Source organism: Orycteropus afer, unplaced genomic scaffold, assembly GCF_000298275.1.
Source record: "Orycteropus afer afer isolate SDZICR_OR568_19922 unplaced genomic scaffold, OryAfe1.0 scaffold00320, whole genome shotgun sequence".
NCBI classification, from domain to species: Eukaryota; Metazoa; Chordata; class Mammalia; order Tubulidentata; family Orycteropodidae; genus Orycteropus; species Orycteropus afer.
In genome coordinates this window covers 3,845,552-3,858,758 of record NW_006921907.1, presented here as the reverse complement: position 1 = coordinate 3,858,758, position 13,207 = coordinate 3,845,552, and positions in this window count along the sequence as shown.

The window sequence follows — 13,207 nt, the reverse complement described above, 5'->3', positions numbered from 1 at the left end:
ACCCCTCCTTGGGTTTCCGAGGCAGTATCACTACGGAAGTAGAATTGCCCAACCTTCCTTCCAAGGAGTGGCTGGTGGGTTTGAACCGCCAGCCTTCTGGTTAGCAGTCAAGCGCCTTAGGCACTATGCTAAGCAAATGGAAACTTGCCTGTGCCTCAGTTTCTATTTCTTTACATTGAAATACCCTTCTCACCAAATTGTGATGAAGATCAAGTAAGTTGAGTAGAAAACATCTTTGGAGAATTACACGGTACCATGGGACGTGTATAGTTTCTGGTGGCTGCTATAATAAAGTACCACAAACCAGAGGCCAAAAGTCTGAGATTAAAGTGTTTTCAGGGTCATACTCCCTCTGCAGGCTCTAGAAGAGAATCCTTCCTTGTTTCTTTCAGCTTCAGATAGCTCCAGGAATTCCTTGGTTTGTGACGTTGTGACTCTACTCTCTGCCTATCGTGGCTTTCTCTCCTTTGTCTGTATCTGCTCCTCTTCCATCTGTCTGTTCTCTTTTTATATCAGTCTTATTAGGAGAGCTCTGGTAGTGTACTACCTAAGACACTTGACTGCTAACCAGAAGGCTGGCAGTTCAAACCCACCAGTCACTCCTCAGAAGGAAGGTTGGGCAATCTACTTCCGTAGTGATACTGCCTCGGAAACCCAATGAGGGGTCACTATGAGTCGGGTCTGACTCAATGGCATATAACAACAACATCATTGGGTTTAGGGACCACCCAGGTAATCCAAGATGATCCCATCTGAAAATCCTTTAGAGCTGCTCCCAGGGTTGATGGGAAATGCTGTCCCATGTGCATGTAAAACCTCTGTTCCTTGCTGGAGACAACGACAGTTAAGGGACTGCTTTATATTTGCTATAATAATTGAGTAATATTAAACTAGTAACCAGAGCTTCTGCATTGATGTATTAATTAATTTTTTCTACTATTTTTTGTTTTTGATAGCATGTTTATGCTCCCTAGACCTGAATTAAAAGGCATTTGATAAGAATTTTACACTTATAGTAATTAGCACTCTTTAGAGAATAAGAATGGAAGCACCCATACCATGAGGCCCTGCCTAACACACCAATATAATATCCTGTTATTCCACAGGGATGGGGAAGGAAAATGTTTGTTACTGTTATAACATGAGAAAGAGCACAAAACATGATACCACAAGAGACCAACTGCTTAAATTGTGTTGCGGGGGGGACTACCGTCTCATTTGCTCTTTTATAGTATAAAAGCGCACCACACACACTTCCGCTTCCTCCTATCAAAATAGAAACAAACCAACCAAAAAGGAGAAACTCAATGTTATCTCCTGACCCTGCCTACCAATACCACGTTACATTATACCATCTGTTCTCCTCCAACAATTTTTCAACCAGAAGCTTCTAATGTCACAGATCTTGGCATAAGTTTAGTGTTTGGAAATAGCAGTTTACTTACTTAGGTTAAAGAAGTTGATATGAGTTGCTGCATTTTTATTAGATGTAAAAATATATGTATTTAATCCACATATTTTTTTTTTCCCATAATAATTATCCCATTCCTTTTCCAAAATAGGATTCCAAAACCAAGGTCCAGAGAGGTCAAGTAATTATGTCCAAGGTCATGTCAATGTTGGGTAACAGCTTATGTCTTGTGATAAAGTCCCTAGTTCCGCACTGTGTCATTAGGCCAGTCTTGATCATTCTCCTCCTCACCCAACAGCAACAGCATTCTCTCATCAGTGCTCCTAGAATTCTTCTTCCTGGACCATGTGGCTCCTGAGTTCAAAGGATGCAATTCTATGCTTGATTCAGCTCCATTAGAGAAATGTTATACCATCTGGTCATGGACTGTGCTCTATCACAGGAGTGACAAGAGGAAGTCATTCTAAAAGAAGGCATAGTGACTGTCTGTTGAAACTCTTCCATTGATGCCATTTTCATCAACTAAGTTTCCGAGTCCCCAGCTTAATTCCTTGCACACAGAACTCATTTTTGGAGATGATGTTGTCCTTCATGAGGTTTCATAGGAAATAATCAGCTATTTCAAATCTCATTATCTAGCAGTTCAGGCCTCCTAATAGAAAGGGAAGAAAGACGATTTACAGGGCAGGATGAGGAGAGTCAGTTGCTCTCTCACTAAAAGATGCAAGAATACCGAACCATAAATCACAGGTAGCTCTGTTTCTTCTCAATTCAGAGGCCACCTCGTGACTCACTCTGTAGTGGGTACAAATACTTAATGGAGGTCAGTTGTAACAGACTATTTCTGCTGGAGGCTACAGACATTTTTCTGTCACTTCCTACATGACAATCTGGTCCCAAAGTGGAAAGAGCAGAAGACTTGCATAAAGTCCTGTACCCTGGCATAAGTGTACTACTGATGTGATCTTCATCTGGTTTGTTAGATTTCCTACCTGTTCTGACAATCAAATAGTTATTATTTTATGGGAATTGACATGGTGTCTAAAATATAGAACAGGACAAATATATGGAGTTCTGTATGAGGGACTGAATAAATGAATTAAATGAGTAAGTATTCAGCTCCAGCTATGGGCCGGGCCCTGGGCTGTGAACTTTAACTATCATCTTTCTTTTAATTGGCACAATGCCCCATAAGATTGGGATAAAGACTTACATAGGATAAAGACTTACCTAGACCTGGTTTAATTCAAACCATAACTGAACTGTTTATTGCCTTCTGTAATTTAGCCTCTTCATCAGTCTGAAGCAGTTCCTGTGTGAACTAGATTTAAAGACAACTGATCCTCACGGAGCATTTTTCTCTGGCACATTCACTAATCCCTTTGGCTTTATATTGGCTGTCAGTGATGGGATAGAAGGTTATTTGCTCATTCCTTTTTTCAGACAGGATTCTTCCATGTATCTGAAAAGCAACTACCATCTGGCACAACATGGTGGGCCAGAGAGGAAAGAGCTACCCATTTGAAGTCAAGGAGATGAGGGATTTTATCCCAGCTCTGCCTCCTCATGGCTGGGCTGCATTAGGCAAGTTACTTTCCTTCCCTGGGGCTCAGTTTACTTATCTGTAACATGATGATGATAAAACCTCTCTTACTGGGCTGTTGTAGGGATTAAATCGGATAATCTTAGTAAAGTGGGTGCTTAGTTTAGTATATATATATCTAACTGTTGTTCTTAGTTGCCATTAAGTCAGTTCTTACTCATGGTGACCCCTTGTGTTTCAAAGTAGAACTGCTTTATAGGATTTTCTAGGCTATAATCTTAATGACCCACCAGCCACTCCTCAGAAGGAAGATGGGGCAATCTACTTCCATAGTGATACTGCCTTGGAAACCCAAGGAGGGGTCGCTATGAGTCGGGTCCAACTCGACAGCACAGAACAATAACAACAACAACAAATCTTAATGAAAGCAGATTGCCAGGCCTCTTCTTCTGTGGTACTCCTGGGCGGGTTCGAACAGCCAATCTTTAGGTTAGCAGTTGAGCTCAAACCATTTGGCCATCTCTTTATCCATATCTACTTATCTGTCCATCTCTATATCTCTCTATCTCGATTTCACCCTGTAAGCAAACCTGAAGAGCCAAAGGCTGGGCTTTCATTAGGTCTCTAGGAGGGTAGGCTTGTTATAGTTAAGGTAGAACATGAATAATGGACCAAGACTAGAGAGAACGGTCGGCGAGAGGGAGAAGACAAGAATTGGGAGGGAGAGAGCTAGGAGGTAGGGCCCATTAACCAAACATGTAATATCACAGTACAGAGATGAGGGAAAGGGTGAGTGGTCAAGATGTTTCCAGGCATTATGACCCTAAATCAAGGTTCTCATGAGAGGAAAACAGTAAGTATAAAGGAAGACAACAGCTTTGCCAAGAGGACCTCATTAAATGTTTAATTGGGTGAGAATATTTTGTGGGTTCCCACTCTCTCCCAGGAACATTATGCAGCGCTTTATTCTTTCTCTAAATACTTGTCTCACTCTGAAGAGGCACAGATTCAAGGACTGCTGGAAATTTTACCTTCTTGTTCCATCAGCGAATACAATCAGATTATTAAGGTAAAGTATATTTTTGCTTTGATGTTCCTCTTTTTGAAACATCTCTCCTACCCTTCCTGTGAGGACAGAGGGAACATTGAGTAAAATGATTTACCAGGAAGATACGTAAAGGAGGCTGCAGGTGATCAAGGGGCTCTGCAATGCTGAGGTTCACCAAAAGGTCGGGATGGAGGGCTACATTCCAGAAAGCAAATATTGGGTCGTTCTTATCTCACCCAAGATGTAGTATCTCCCAAAACGTGTTGCCTGCATTATTTCAGATTGTCTTGATTATATATGAACCCACATACCTCGCGCTCTCTCCCATGAGTGGCCCTGGCCTAGTTAAGTCCTGCAGGGAATGCAGAGGAAACACAAGATGTGGTCTTTACTAGCAAGGAGATTCTTCAACTAAAATGAAAGGACAAAAACTAAGAATTAATACAAAAACATTCAGTGTGCTCCTGATGCTGAGTGTGAGTGAAATAAGAAACCAGATCCTTATGCATCAATGATTTTTATCCAACCGTCTCAAAGGGGAAAGAAAATAGAGCAATGTTTTATGATCAATAGACATGTATGTGTGTTAGATAACATATAGACTGATTACTATATTTCACATCCATTTTATCTATCGTTATACATTCTAAGGCAGCCATGATGGTTCAGTGGTAGAATTCTTGCCTTCCATGAGGGTTTGATCCTGCCATGTACCTCGTAGCAGCCATTACCTGCCTGTCAGTGCAGGCTTATACGTGCTGTCGTGATGTTGAAAGGTATCAGCAGAGTTTCTAAATTAAGACAGACTAGGAAGAAAGGCTGGTCTGATTCCAAAAATCAGGCACTAAAAAACTGATGAATAACAATGGTCCAATCCCCAACCTATCATGGGGCTGGTGCAGGGCTGGGCAGTGTTTCTTTCTGTTATGCTCGGGGTCACCGTGAATTATCGGCTCCCTTAACAGGAGCTAACAACGAACACACATACTAAACACTGATGTATGTTCAACTATCTTGCCTTGTGATCAGTTACTCTTTATTTTAATCCTATTTTTTTAAAATTTTTTGCTTTATTTCATGAAATGTCTGTGAAATTCTAATGTAATTGTTTCTTCAAGGTCCATACTTGGAAAAATAAAAAGTTTGTGAGTTACCAAAATTGTGCATTTATGTTTGAAGCAGGGCAAAGTGAGTGAGTCAGGGGCAATAAGAGAAGGCTTCTTTGGATCAGGAGAAGCTTGTTGACAAAGAGGGCATGTTATAGGTAAAAGTAAGTAATACATTGAGATGGTTAGGCGAAGTCTGGGTTAGGAAGTTTGATTTCTTACTGTAGGGAATAAGGAGTCATTGATTGTCCTCAACTAGATAGTGGCATAGTAAAAAGTGTGTTGAGGATAAGTTTGTGACTATGATGTCAGATGGACTATAGGAAGTGAAACTGGGGATTTTTTTTAAGGTAAATTCACACACAGAAATTCCACCCATATTTACTGAAACCAGGTGGCAATCAAGAAATGATCAAATGGAAGATTAAACTATCAGGAAAAAAAAAAAAAAAAGGAGTACATTATTCTCTAGAAATCAACCCACAGACTTTCAGTGTTCTGTGGCTTGCAAAGTCAGAACATGAGCATTGGACTCTTTGTTCTACCACTTGCTATATCATACTGGTCCACATGGCGGAGTGGGTATGAGGGCAGACTCTGGCCTGAATGTGAATCTTGACATTGTCTCTTAGCAATTATGTAGCCTTGGGAAATTTAAGCCTCACTTTCTCTAATGAACTACATGAAACACAGTAATACCTACATCATAGGGGCCATTTTGAATATTAAAAAAGATAATGTAAGTGATGTACTCATCAGGGCAGATGGCCCAGAGTAGGCATTGAGTTAGCAAAGTTATTGTTTTCATCTTTTTGTTCTTGGGCAACGCACTTAACCTCTCTGAAATCCAGTACACTCAAATACAACAGGAGATGAAACAGAACTACCGTGAACAGTTACCATGAGGATTAAAAAAGGGCATGGATGTGAAATCAATTTGAAAACTGAATTTTGCTATACAGATGATAGTTTCCATGGTTATTGCTGTTCATGGTGACTGGTGTCATATGTAAACTATATTTATGGGGTGTCTCTGTTTCACGTGTTCTGTCTAGGTGTTGAGGGCACTGAATCAAACAGAACAGAACCCAAGCCACTGTGGAAATTAACATTCTCCTCGGAAGTCATAAAGAATAAATAAAACATACATGCCAGATGGTGAGAAATACTATGGAGAAAAATAAAGCATGGGAAGGCGATGAAGAATGTTGGTAGAAGGGTGAGGGGTTGCATCCATCAAGGAGGAAGAATCTCATTGAGGCGGAAACTTTGAGCAAAGACAGAAAGGAGATGAGAGAGTGAGCTAGGATCACACCTGGGAAGGAATGTTCCACACTGAGGTGAATAAAAGATTCTGAGGTAGGAGTATGCCTGGTGTGTTCAACACAAGGAGGCAGAATGGCTGAAGTTCAATGACTTAGCAAGAGTCTGGTAGGAGACGAGATGGAGAGATTATAGGGTTCTGATTGTATAGATGTTTATCACTCACTGTCGTTAAGTCAGTTCCGACTCATAGCAATCCCCACTGGGTTTCCTAGGCTATAAATCTTCATAGAACAAGCTGCCCCATCTTTCTTCCATGGATCAGCTAGTGGGTTTGAACCACTGACATTTGGTTAGTAGTCAAATTCCTAACCGTTGTGCCACCAGAGCTCCTTAGAGAGTCTTATAGGCCATTGTAAAGACATTGTTGTTTTGTTTTGTTTTGTTTTCTCCTGAGATGGAAGCCACTGGAGAATTTTAAGAAAGAGAGTGTGGTAGTTATGTTTGTGTGTCAACTTGGCTGGGCCTGGTTGAGTGGCTGGGCAGCTGGTGGTAGTTATTCTCCATGACGAGACTGGAAATCACCTCTATGGTGGGATCTACCACAAGCAGCTGAGTAGCTGCCTTTGGGGATGTGGTCTGCTTCCTGTATTTAAGGAGAAGCTTTGAGAATGGTCTCCAGCCTATGGCATGCTTGGACCCTGCATGTAGCCCTGTCATTGCTCAGCAGCCTGCCATGTTCTGCTGACCTTGGAACTTACAATGGACCTAAATTAATGGCCTGCCGTGTGCTTTGGTAACATCGGGACTGTGCCTTTTTACTTGTCAACCTTGGGGCTTCTCAGTCTCAGCAGCCAGCAGCTGTCTGAGTGAAGAAACGCCTCTAGCTCCAGTGGGCTGGGAGCAGGAGGCAGAGCTGGACCCCAAGGTTGAAGGGCTTTCACCCAGCCCCTAAAGCCTGGCACTTTGAACTTGGACTTAAAGCCTCCAAATTGTAAGAATAAACTGTTTGTTAAGGCCACCCCATTTGTGGTATATTCTTGTCAGAAAGGCACTAGGGAGCCAGAACAGAGAGTGACATGATCTGACTTATGTTTTGAGAAAATCAATCAGGATCCTGAAAAAGAATTTTGCAATAACCCATGTGAGAGAGGATAGTGGCTTAGAGTGGTAGCAGTCTAAGTGAAGAGAAGTGGTTGGATTGGTACATATTTGAAAGGTAAAGCAGACATCCTTTGCAGGTAGATGAGATAAGGAGTATGAGATAAAGAGAAGACCCAAGAATGATTTAAAGCTTTTGGAACTGGAACTGAAGAATGAAATTGCTGTTAATGATGATGGAGAAGATTGAGAAAAGAGCTTCTGAGAAATGGCTTGCTCATACCCACACATGTATGCTTTCTCCTACGTGACCTTATCTCCTTCCAACTGGGCAAAATATACATGATAATGAACCTCCTTAAGTTCATAAGCAGCCATTGTGTGCGTGAAAGACTTGCCAAGGGCTCTGAAAATGACTTTCTTTCTCTTAAGGCTAATTAGGGAGCAAATTCTTGTTCTGAAATTAGAGTGCTCTAGTAAACCCAAGCCAAACTTCTGGTCAACTTGCTGATTATGAAAAATGGAACTTTCCTGGCAACTTTTCCATGTGATTATGATGTTTCCACTGCTCTTCTCTATCCAGGACATGAGCCTAGATGCCATTTTTTTCTTTTTCTCCAAATCGTATCTCCTTAGATAACCTCTGTGATGAGTGTGGAACCACCATGGTGGTTAATCATAGTTGCATTTTAGATTAAAGAGCCTCGATCAGAGAAAAGTAACAAAAATATGACTGGTCCACTAGACTCATACAGGGATAAGTTAAGTGGAATTATAAGACATGGCACCCCTGGTAGGCATAGGACTAACCCCACTTTTCTGTGTAGAGGAAGTTGAAATGGTCAACCACATCTGGGCCCCAGAGTAACCAAGGGAAGACTCAGACCTCCCAAACTAGATGTTTCTCTAGCTATTACATGAAGAGGTCTTCTAACTCAGGGTGTGTAGTAGACAACAAAGTGATTAGTTGAATATGACTGAATTCCCATACTGAAGTGGGAATTACATAAAATTGATTCATAGTTAACTTGAGTATGCTTATACAATATACCGTAAGTAACATAGTGAGTGCTGATAGAAACTTGCAATTTTCTCTCTATAAAGAACTAGTGAGAATGTTTAGCCAATGTTGTAAGCATATATTTATTCGTGCTAGCATGTCCATTTATTTATTCTTTCACTGATCCATTTAATAAGCATTTATTGAGCAATCCCTGTGTGCCTGGCATTCTGCTAGAAAATACTAGGGTAGCTTCAAGAAGTTCACGATCTATTGTGGGAAGGGGCAGAGGGGAAAGCATTTATATCCATGCTCTGAGGATGTGACAAAAACAGAACAGACAAGACAGATAAAGTCCCTGCTCACATAGATCTTACATGTCAGTGTGGGGGAACAGAATAAAAAAACTTACAAATGTGATCAGAGAATTATTTCAGAAAGTGGCAAGTGTTATACAGAAAGCAAAAGGTGATAAGTGTATAGAGAGTGAATGGAGCAGAGGGTTGAGGTATTTTGGTAAGGATGGTTAGGACAGGAGTGCAATGATCGGAAGGAAAAACATACCAGAAGGAAGATGGGAAGGAATGAGGGGAAAGGAACAGGTAGAAGAGCAGTGAACAAATGAGGAAATTAGTGAAGTGAGATGAGATTGAGGAAGAGAGCAAAGACCAGACCAGAAGGGCTTTTGACAAGCCATATTAAAGGACTTTAGTTTTTATTCTAAGTTCAGTTGGAATCTATGGACAGTCTTATGCAAGGGTTAGATAGGAGGTAATTTATGATTTAATTTAACATTATGAAATTCAGAAAATTAACCAGAGGCCTAAACTGGAGACTAGGGGACATTTAGAAGCCCTTGAAGATGAGAGGTGATGGTAGCTAGGTATAATATTATAGCAGTAGAGATAAAGAATAGTGGTCAAATTTGAGATATATTTGAAGTGAAGAGTAAGAGAAATGGAGCATTCAAAGAGAGTTCCTAGATATTGAACCATCTGATAGTAGCAATAGCCCAATAGCATTGAGCACAGCTAGCACCCAGATCTTGGTTTCTAAATAGTATTGCTGCTATGTGCCGTCGAGTCAGCCCCGACTCATAGCAAACCCTCCTTGGGTTTCCAAGGCAGTATCACTATGGAAGTAGGATTGCCCAACCTTCTAGGTCATATTGGAGAAATGTCTGATTCCAGGACTAGACAGAGAAAGTACAGAATAAGCAGGGACAATTTTGTTTGTCTGAAAAGTAAGAAAGTTCTAAAAAATGATGGGAGCATATCAAAAGGATCTGGAGAAGCCATCTTGAAGGGGTCCTATTGACCAAATATGGAGAAATTTAAACATCAAAATAATAATGATAGCAATGGATTTCAACCCAGCCCATAAAATGGAATCCATGAATTCATTCTGATATTAATTAATTAGCCAATTAATTAAAAGTTTGATCCATTTGCAAAATACTGATTAATTATAAAAGTACAAGAGTAATCGACAGACACCATCTTGACCAAGTGATGAAAGTTAACATCACCAGTGATGGCACAAATCAACATGATTTGTATCCTAATATCATGCAAAAAGAACACATTAAGTGATATTCCTGCCAAAGATTCATAGCTTGAAACTAGTAATTGCAATAAGGCAACATCAGACCAAACATCAGACAAATTGAAAAACAGTCTACAAAATAACTGGGCTGAAATTTTCAAAATTGTCAAGGTCTTGAAAGTCAAGCAAAGAGGGAGGAATCACTCCATGTTGAAGGAGGTTAAAGAGGAATTATAACTAAACTGAACTGATGTAGCAGTCATTTTGTTATGAAGGACAGCATTAGAACAAATAAATCATCTTCAAAGAAGTCTCAGGATTAGATAGTAGTAACACACTGTGATAGTTAAAGTTGTGTCAACTTGGCTAGGCCATGATTCTCAGCGATTTGGCAGATAACATATCATCATCCTCCATTTTGTGATCTGATACGAGCAGCCAATCAATTGAAAGGGACGTTTCCTTGACACTGAGGTCTGTATCCAATACATATGGATGTTCTGCAAAGTTCTCTCTCTTGATCCTGCATTTGATTTGTCATCCTCTGACCTCTGGTTCTTGAGATGTGAGCCAGCAGTCTGCCACCTGTTCTGCAGATTTTGGGATTCATTAGCTCCTATGACCCCATGAACCAGCAGCCTTCTGACTGGCTAATTTTGAGTTTGTCAGCCTCTGCTGAATAAGGAAGACCGAAGAAGAGTTGATGCTTTTGAGTTGTGGTGCTGGCGAAGAATGCTGAAAGTACCATGGACTGCTAAAAGAACTAACAGATCTGTCCTGGAGGAAGTGCAGCCAGAATGCTCCTTGGAAGCAAGAATGGCCAGACTTCATCTCACCTATTTTGGTCATGTTGTCAGAAGGGACCATTCCCTGGAGAAGGATGTCATGCTTGGTAGGGTGGAGGGTCAACGAAGGAGGGGGAGGCCTTCAACGAGATGGATTGACACGGGGGCTGCAATGATGGGCTCAAGTATAGCAGGGATTGTGGGGCTGGCGCGGGATCAGGCAGTGTTTCATTCTGCTGTGCATGGGGTCGCTATGAGTCGGAAACAACTCGACGGCACTTAACAACAACAACAACAACAGCCTCTGCAACCACATGAGTTAGGAGAAGCCTGAAACTTGGTGCCTGAGCCATGTGTTTGGGCTTTACTAGTCTCCATAGCTGCATAAGACAGTTCCTTAAGATAAATCTATTTGTATTTATAAGGAGCCTGTTGAAACAGTAGTTAAGCACTCAGGAACTGAAAGGTCAGTGGTTTGAATCCATCAGCTGCTTGGTGGGAGAAAGATGTGGCAGTCTGTTCCATATAGATTGCAGCCTTGGGAACCCCACTGGGCAGTTCTACTCTGTCTTATAGGGTCACTTTTAGTCAGAAATGACTAGATGGCACTGAGTTTGGTTTTGCTTATATATATTTATATATACACTTCACTGGTTTTGTCCATCTAAAGAACCCAGGCTAAAAACTATCAGTGTTAATTTCTTGCTTTTGATGATTTGTGTGGACATATTTTCTTGTTTGTAGGAATTATAACTAAAGTATCCAGGGTAATAGGACATGAAATTTGCAACTTACTCTTGAATGGTTCAAAATGGTAAGACACTTTTTCTACTCTTTTTGAAACCTGAGATTGTTTCAAAATTAATTTTTAAAACAAGAAGGTATGGTAAGGGGGGCATCTGAACAGATAGAGGGATAATTTAAAATGTGAGAGGTCCAGTTAGTGAGAAGAGAAAAATATCCAAGTATTTGAAGATTATTCATGCCCTTAACTCTTAATACTTTTAATAGAGTTAGGGTGTTGCTAGATAGATAAGGTGGATAAAAATGAAGATAAAGAATTATGGGCACTATGAGAGTAGTCCAATGGGACATTATGAGGCCCAGAGTGGGTAGAAAATGATGAAAGGCCAAAAGGCAGGTAACAGAGTGAGAAGAGGGGAAGAATTAAAGGTACCTTGCAGGTTGAAGAACAAGTGAGATGAGTGTAGGAGATTAAAGGACCTGGGAGGTTGTGGTCCATGTGAGAAACTGGAGTGTAACATTTCAGAAGAGGAAACATTCCAAGTGATGAGAAGGTCTAGAGAATGGTACAACAGTGAATGGCTGGATTGCAGTGGAATATGGTGAAGATGAAGGCCACAGGGGCTGCTGATGTTAGCTGCTGGTTGTCTTATCACTTATCAAGGTGTAGAAGTTGATGTGGGACATCCACAATGAATGAAGGGGAGAGGGGAGGAAATAGAATCCAAGAGGTGACAATGAACACCTCTGGGTGTAGTAGGGTAGGGGTTGGAGGGAAGGTGGATCAATGAAAATCTGGACATGGCATTGGGAAGTAAATGAAACATTACACCCATTTTCTGATACTAACAAGATAGAGTGTGGAAGAAGCATTTGAAAGAGCTAAAGGGAAAATTATATTCTTCAGGGAAAAAGTTGAAGGATTAACATGTGATGAGGTGAAGAAAGGAGAATTTGTTTATAATAGATTGAATGAAATATTCCCGAGGTTTCATTGGTAACGTTTGAAAGAAAAGGGAACAGTAATATCAGGGTCAGAAGAAAAAAAATCAGAGCTTCTAAATATGCAAATATATGTAAATATGGGTAAGATGCAAATATGGGTAAGGAGAGATAACCACAGACTTTGTGTTTTGGGCAGCAACCACTGACAGAAAGCTGGTACATGGTGTGGGCTCCAAAAGCATAGAGAACATTGTCATGAAGTAATAGACTTGGAGGCCACATGATATTGGCATTTTGGAAGACTGTTCTGAAGACTGGTGCAGGAATAATTTTACAAGGTTATAGTCCAGGCTGTGGGTGTTAAGTTTGGCATGGGGGAATGTTTTGTCTGCATGCACTGAATCCTCTTCTAGCATGGTCACGATTCTGCTGTTGCTTCTTCTTCCACGTGCTCCTTGATGCTCTTTACCTGTGACAGCCAGACGTGATCTGTGAATCTCATTATCGGTCTTTGCTTAAGCCACTGTTTGATGTTCACCTTGAATACAACTTTTACTGGTTGATATCTATGCAAGTTTGTTCCCTACCACATATTTATCAAACACGCACGTAAGAGCTTACTGAAAATAATTCAAAAACGGTTGCAGCAGTATATTGACAGAGAACTTCCAGAGGTGCAAGCTGGATTCAGAAGAGGACGTGGAACAAGGGATATC